The following is an 8,021-nucleotide window of genomic DNA, read 5'->3' as shown; positions in this document are numbered from 1 at the left end:
AGCAGATGCTCAGAGCCTAACATGACTCAGGAAAGACATAAATCTCTCCCCTTTTCACCCTGGGCCACTATATTGCACATCAAGCGGTGCCATACACGTCATATTCTATGTACATGTAAAACAGTCAGGAGCCTCCAGGAGTCTTTTTCCTTATTGCTTTCTCATGAAATTTTAATATCACAGATATGCTGTGTGTCTTTTATGTACTGTACATATATCTGTGCTTCACACCTAAAAGAGTAAGATTTTTTGTTCCTTCCCTTACCTGCCCCCCATCAAAAAGAACAAATTTTCACCCTCTTGGGAGTGATATCATCTGTGTTGAGAATGCTTGATGGGAAAGCATTATCTATTCATGTTACAGGGGACATCTTTGTAGACCATAATGTGACTGGTTCTGCTGGAGGGGAGAAACCCAGATCCCCCATACCACTTCGAATCTCTGGAGAGATTAGACAATAATTAAGTGATCCTATGACAGGCAAATTTGATTTTGAGTCATTTTAATTTCAATCTCAAATATTAGGTTATCTTAGTTGACATCTAAGTCACACCACAGGTACTGAGAAGAATTCCCACATCTTTACAAGGCTGATGAAACTTTCCTGAAAGACTGTAAGTCATCCATCACATGGGCTTTTGAATGTGTAGCAGACTTTAATGAAGGATTAAGGCTGCTGCTCGTCCTCAGACTTTCCCACTTAGGACAGCCCCCCTCACTTCCTGATTCTGCATCTCAAGTACCTTCACGAAGATTCATTAGTGTCATTATTCTGAACTGGCAAAGACGTTGACATATCACTTTCATTCTCACTTTTCCTACGAAACTTTTTCATAGAAGAGGTGAGTATAGAGATTTCTTTTCTTTTTTTTTTTCATTTTAACAGTTTTAAATGAAAGTTGTATACAAGATTACTTCATTCCTGCATCTTCTCAATTGTTTCTTATATTTGCCCTTTTCCTTTCCTACTTGGCGAGATTTGACTTTACGTTCGAGGATCTTTTTGCGGTCTCTGTCCAGTTTTAGTCTGGTGATAACCACCTTGCTGGGTTGAATGCCCACATGGACAGTTGTGCCATTAGCCTTCTCCCGCTGCACTCATTCAGTGTAGATGACATACTTCTTCCTGTAAACCTGGACTACTTTGCCAATTTGCTGCCCTTTGTAGTGCCCTTGTACAACCTGAACTTCATCATCCTTCCAGATGGGCATGGATCGGACATTGTACTTCTGTCTCAGCTCTTTAGAAAGAGGGGAAGACATAATCTTCCTGCGAATGTGGGAAGGCTCATCGAAATGCCTTTTCTGGTTCTTGCTTCGGTCAGAAGTCACAAAGGGATTGAACTTCATTTTGGCCGCTAGCGCTTCAGCGATGGCCACAAAAGGGCGAGATTTATTTTCTTGCTGATGTGAATTGTCTCCCAAATACACAGAGATTAAAATGTGAGAGTGGTTATTGTTCATTACAGTTTTATTTATTTTATTTTTTTAATTAAAAAAACTATTTATTGTAGTGAAGCATATAACATAAAATTTTCCATTTTATCCATTTTTAAGTGTACAAATCAGTGGCATTAATTGCATTCGCACTGTTATGCAACCAATCATCACTATTTCCAAAATTTTTTCATCACTCCTAGCAAAAACTCTGCCCATTAGGCAATAACTTCCCATTCCTCCCTCTTCCCGTCTTTAGTAATCTCTATTCTACTTTCTGTGTCAATTAATTTGCCTATTCTAGACATTTCATATAAGTGGAATCATACAATATTTGCCCTGTTATGTCTGGCTTATTTCACTTTGAACAATGTTTTTAAGTTTTATCCATGTAGCAATATGTACAAGAACCTTTTTATACCTGAATAATATTCCATTGTATATATATCCTGCATTTTGTTTATCCATTCATCTGCTGATGGACACTTGGGTTGTTTTCATCTTTTGACTACTGTGAACAATGTTGTAGTAAGCATTGACATACAAATACCTGAGTCCTGTTTTAAATTCTTTGACATATATACCTACAAATGCAATTGTTGAGTCAGGTATGTAATTCTACATTCAGGTTTTGAGAACTGTTTTCCACCATTTTATATTCCCACCAGCAATGTACCAGGATACCAATTTCTCTACATTCTCACTAATACTGTAGTCTCCTTTGTTTTTTATAACTATTCTACTGGTTGTGAAGTGATAGCTCATTGTGGTTTTGATTTATATTTTTTCTGATATTAATGATTTGGAGCATCTTTTTAAAAATTATGGTAAAAAACACATAACATGAGATATCCCCTCTTAACAAATTTTTAAGTGTACAGCATTAATGTTGTACATAAGCATAAGCACAATGGTGTACAGCAGAGCTCTAGAACTTTTTCATCCTGTGTGACTGATACTCTGTATCCATTGAACAGCAGCTTATTTCCTCCTTATAGTTTTAAATAACATTTTTTTCCATTACGGGGAGTCATGTATCATTATAGATATTTTAGTTAAAAATTGAAGAGGTTCTGTTTGGGATTGCTAGCCAGATTCTCTGTTTTGTTTTTTCTTCCCATTTTTCAGGTATTGTTCTTTGTAATGCCAAACAACAGCAAAACGCTTTCATTTTTCTTTAATCGAATGATCTATCTTGAGAATAAATTGGTTTTTCAAGGGCCTCTTCAAACATTAAGACTCAGTGGTCACATTCAAGTTTATTAAATATAAAGAAAATTCTCACATAGAACACAAATCTAGACTCTGAAACCTCTAAACCTCTGACCCTTGGAAGATGTCAGTGGACCAGGTTCAGGTGATAATCTAGAACCATGGCTGATATTTTCACCAGCCATTTGCCTCTTCGATATTAGCCAGAGACCTGGTCTACACCATACCCATCAATCTCCTTTCTTGCCTCGATTTTTGTGACATTTGATTACTATAAGGTTGGGAGATTTTATTGCATAAAGTTTAAAGGACGTGTCCACATTGGAAAGGAACACAAAAGTATCCAAGAAACTCTCCACTTTAAAACATCCAGCATTTCGTACAGTGTAATTCCTTCCTTATCCCCTAAAGACAGTTCTGATTCTATCGCGCCAGGCCTTCAGTAACTTCAAACTGCTGTCAGCAAAAAGTAAAAATTCCGGGCTTCCCTGGTGGCGCAGTGGTTGGGAGTCCACTTGCCGATGCAGGGGATGCGGGTTTGTGCCCCGGTCCGGGAGGATCCCACATGCCGCGGAGTGGCTGGGCCCGTGGGCCGTGGCCGCTGGGCTTGCGCGTCCGGAGCCCGCGGCGGGAGAGGCCACAGCGGTGAAAGGCCCGCGTACCACAAAAAAAAAAAAAGTAAAAATTCCTTAGCATGACATACAAAGTCATCTCAGCCTCATCCTATCTACATTTATGAACTCATTCCAAGCAAGCCTTTCTCTTACTTTTCCTATGTTACTGGGCTTTTCTAAACTAGACTTTTTTTTTTCATTTCTCTGCCTCTCTGCTTGTCATTCCTTCTGTCTAGAAATTACTTCTCATGCTGACCACCAACAATTAACACCTGACACCTCCCTTAACAAGTGTTTACATAACTAGTCACCCCTCTCTAATGCCCTCATGCTTTGCATGTATCTCCTTCACAGATCTTCTCCAATTTAATTGCAGTTATTTGTATGCAGGCTCGCTCCTGCTAACAGGCAGTCTCTTTTTAAGGGAATGGACAGTGCTAACTCGGTAAAGTGCTTGTGACACTATGCATTTATTTATTTATTAGGCTGAACTATATAAAACTGCTGATATTTAACCATTTTGACCTACAAAAATGACAATACTTATATTAATAATGACCTACCTCATTCTAAAAATACCTCTCAAAATCCTGTCGAAAATACACTGAGACAGACAGTGTGCTCACCAAACATTGCATTTGAACCTCTATATTTCGTGGCTCCCTTGCTACTGGTTAGGGCCTTACAGCCAGGCCTGGTCAATAAAGCAACAAAAAGGTGAACAGAAGTGTGTCCCTTGGTGGCTGAAACAGTGAAAATAGCATGTGCATCTTTCCAGGTGCTCTTCTCTTGCTGTAATGACCAAAGTGACCGCATGTTCCAGACAGTGCAGCTACAGATGGTAAAACTTTTTACCTTGGGCTGGTAACTGACACATGGCACAAAGCCCTACAACAACCTATAATGTACATAAGCAAGAAATAAACCATGGTTGTGTTAGGTCACTGGGATTTCAACTTTAATTTCTGGCTAATCTTACATACAAACAAATGAAACAAAATAGACAAGGAAATGAGGGAAAGGGACATAAAGATAGAGAAATAAAGACAGGACAAGATTAAACCCAAAGTTTAATAGAGGGATAGACTGGGAGTTTGGGATTGACATGTACACACTGCTATGTTTAAAATAGATAACCAACAAGGAACTACTGTATAGCACAGCGAACTAAAAAAAAAAAAAAAAAGATTAAACCCGAAGTGCCAGCCATTACCTACAAGAGGTATGATACGTATTTGATTTGAGCTTCCTTGTGGTCCCCAAAAAAGAAGAAACACCATCTCTTGCAAAGTTCAATGTCTCCAAAAAATGAAGACTAACTTATAACAGTGCTTTAAATTCTGGATAGATATTGAATGAATGAACTTCTTACTATCATTATTTATGTGTATACTATATATCAGGAAAACAGAGAATAGCAACATTAGCTCTGGAACAATTAAAAGAGTCTTTATCAGAGTGGGGCAGAGAAACCTCTCAAATGTGCTGAGCCTCGCCTAACACTAGATCAATTACTTCTCTGTCTCCAGAGGTATTAACCTTGAATTGCCAATTAGCAAATGATTGTAAACAAAAGGATGCTGATGTTTCGATAAACCACTTACTTTGTACATGCATCTTTAATATGTTCTTTTTAAAAATACCATTTTAGACAATGTTCAACTGCATGTTAACAAATCCACAGCAAAGGATTTTACATTAAAAAATTCTTAGCTCAGAGGTGAGAATAACACCTCCAATAATTTTGTGAGAATCATAGGTCACAGAGACTGACAGTAAGATATTAATAACTTTATTCTGCAAACTTTTGCTGAAACTAAGACAGTAATTATCTGAGTTGTTATCTCTTCAGTTACACATTTCCAAATTAAGATATAAAGGCAAAATAGTTATGCACTAACAATATGTGTTTGTATAAGCATTTGAATTAAAAGGCTTGTGAGATTATGGATCATTTTCATTATCTTCTTTATACTTTGCTTTTTTCAAAATATTTAGTAATAAGCTACATTATTTTTATAATCAGAGACATGCATTTTTAAATATATAAAATTAAAACATTTTGGTGTTTTGATCCAGCCTGTTCTCAGTGCTATCTACCCACCTCTCTTCCTCATTCACAGCCTTGAACTTTAAAGACAGGGATTATATCACACTTGCCACTTATCACCCCCTTTACTACCTCTATCTTTCAAAGCTTGAGGACAGAAACTCTTGTTATAAATAAGCTGGATAGGTCTATAAAATACAAACACCTGTGCATTCCCACTGGCAAAGTTCTTAGAGGAGACCACTCCTAGTTTACTTGTAGATACTCCTGCTTCAGCTAACGTGCCCCAGCCTCATCCTCAGCAATGCAATGTCCCTGTCTGTCTAATACAATCTGTTATCTCTTTGCTCAAAGCCAAAATCATTCAAACTCTTTCTATGCCCTTTTTATCCATTACTGAAGCTACACTATTCATTTCCAGAAATGCACCTCCAATTCTGTTACCCTCTTCAAAGCACATGGCATCTCTGCATGGCAGTCAACTTCTCATACAATGCTTCAACAAAGCAGAGAGAAGAATATGAGTCCTTTTTCATATTAGTTGATATAACATCTGGAACACCCATATTTTCATTTGGTGTTCAATAAGCAATTATAAAATCAGTCTATCAATAAATTATACCATATTACAATAATCTCTTGCTCTATCGGAAACTTAGGAAAATAAAAGGAACACCTCTGTTCAAACCATTAAACCCTCCATGTTTTGGGTAGACAACATTTGTGTGTGTTTCACACACACACACACACACACACACACACACACACACACACACAATCCTCCAGGTAGGGCTGAGTAGCTCACCAAACAGTCCTCATTTTGTCCTCCTGAATCTCCAGTCTCAGTTTCTCCTGAAGTGTAGTATCGCAAGTAATTTGTCTCTGATCCAAAATAAAGTCTCTATACTTCCAAAGTTCAGGCCCTTTTGTTTCCATTACTCCTGAGAGCCAATTTATCGCTGCTACAAAGGAGCTACCTGGCTTTTCCCAGAAGAAATGCAAAAGACTACATCATTAATACTTTGATAGAAAGAGCTGGCAGTATATTTAGTTCACACATCCTTCTGGAGGGCAGTTTTGTGATAAATACGATGTGTTAAACTTCTGCATAAACTATGACCACCAAATTTTACTTCTAGTAATTTATCCTAAAGAAATAATAGTGGATGTGTGCAAAGTTTGCTTGAAAAATGTTTATTATAAAATTATGATGTTTCTAGAAGAAAATATTAACAGCTTTTATTTCAAGATTAACAGCTTTTATTTCAAAGTAATATGCTTATGTCTTTTATTTTCTTCTTGATAGGTTTTAAAAATATATATGAATGTTCCTATAATAAAGCTGTAATCAGACATAAGAATTCCGTTTTCTGATCTGAAGATAGGCCTTGTCCACAGGCAATCAGCAGGACTCAGTGACTGATTCAAATAATTTCACCTTTCATGTAAGAGTTTTCCCTCCAGAATCAGAAGAAGGGTGTTGTCAACCCAAAATTCATTTAAGAAGTATTCTAAAGTAAAAGAAGGCCACTAACCCACACTGCTGTAACAAGCAGGTTTTTTTAGAAAGTCACTTCCCACTTGAACTGTCTGCATTGGGAACTAATTGGGTTTGATTTACTATGTGTCTCAACAGACCTTCCAGCTCACAGGCTAAGCTGTTAGGTTTGCCTTGAAGTCATTAAACCTTGGGTCCCTCTAGTTCTCAGTCTGGGCATTGGGCATCATACAAGCATCATTTACCTTTATTGCCTCAGTCAGCGGCCTTTCCCTTTAACTCACTAGAGCTTCTGGGATATTTTCTTTTTATTCTCCACAATAAAATATCTTTCACAATTGAGATCTCAGAGCCTCAGATAAGAAACCAGTTAAGTACCTTAGGCCATTTTTCTGTACCTTGAAAAGATATTATTGCTATGATCTATTGTTTTCTTTGAACAAAATTTCCTCTCTGAGATCCCTGTGTATCTCTTGGCCCCTCTGATTATTCCCGATTTTGAATAGCAGCATTATAAATTTAATACAATAGATATATACTGAGAGTTTATGCCACTATTGCTTTGGAGACCATGTGTGTAAATTGAACTGGTACCCCAAATTTATAAAATGTTACCTTCTAAATATGAGGCCAATATTTTACTTTCAATATTTATTTTACATTAGAATTGCTACAATTCACTTAAGAGGCAACTTGGTAAGGAGGAAATAACCTATTAAACATTTAAGTCATAGGTTGGATCCTGGGTCTGTGGGTTCTAGCGAGTCCCCATAGAAGAAACCCCTATATGAACCATGTAACAGCTTGAAACGTCTCATTTCTGGGAAGGCTTGCATGCTATGTATTTTAAGAGAAAAACATGCAAGACACTAGTAGAACTACCACTTGAGGAACAGGCACCTGAGAATATCATAAGACATCACTTCTGAAAGTGCTCTCCAGCCATCCTTGGAGGCAAAGCCCTTGCTAGCTAACAAAGTGCTTTATGAATGCCAGAATGTTCAGCAAGACTGGTGGCTCCCTGGAAGTAACTGAGGTTGTAGCAATGATTAGGACAACTTTGGAGCCTTGGGCTATAGCAACAAAGGTATTAAGTGCAGGCCTTCATGGAAGACATACCTATGTGGTTGTTGACTGAGGTTCCCACAGACACTGAACAGAGTTCAAGGAGGCTGTAAAATCATGGAGGTGATATCACAGAGTTTGGCA

At 37.6% G+C, this 8,021-nt stretch overlaps 1 pseudogene; it reads right to left on the bottom strand.

The window, feature by feature from the left end:
* Positions 1-281: 281 nt before the first annotated feature.
* Positions 282-2,715, bottom strand: LOC149749008 (large ribosomal subunit protein uL24 pseudogene; annotated as a pseudogene).
* Between the last annotated feature and the right edge of the window lie 5,306 nt (positions 2,716-8,021).

The sequence above is a fragment of the Delphinapterus leucas genome, chromosome 6 (assembly GCF_059928025.1).
Source record: "Delphinapterus leucas isolate spDelLeu-1000000601 "Yukka" chromosome 6, BTC_Dleu_Yukka2, whole genome shotgun sequence".
Classification (NCBI taxonomy): Eukaryota; Metazoa; Chordata; class Mammalia; order Artiodactyla; family Monodontidae; genus Delphinapterus; species Delphinapterus leucas.
The sequence above is the reverse complement of the archived record's forward strand: the minus strand, read 5'-3'. Positions and strand labels throughout refer to the sequence as shown.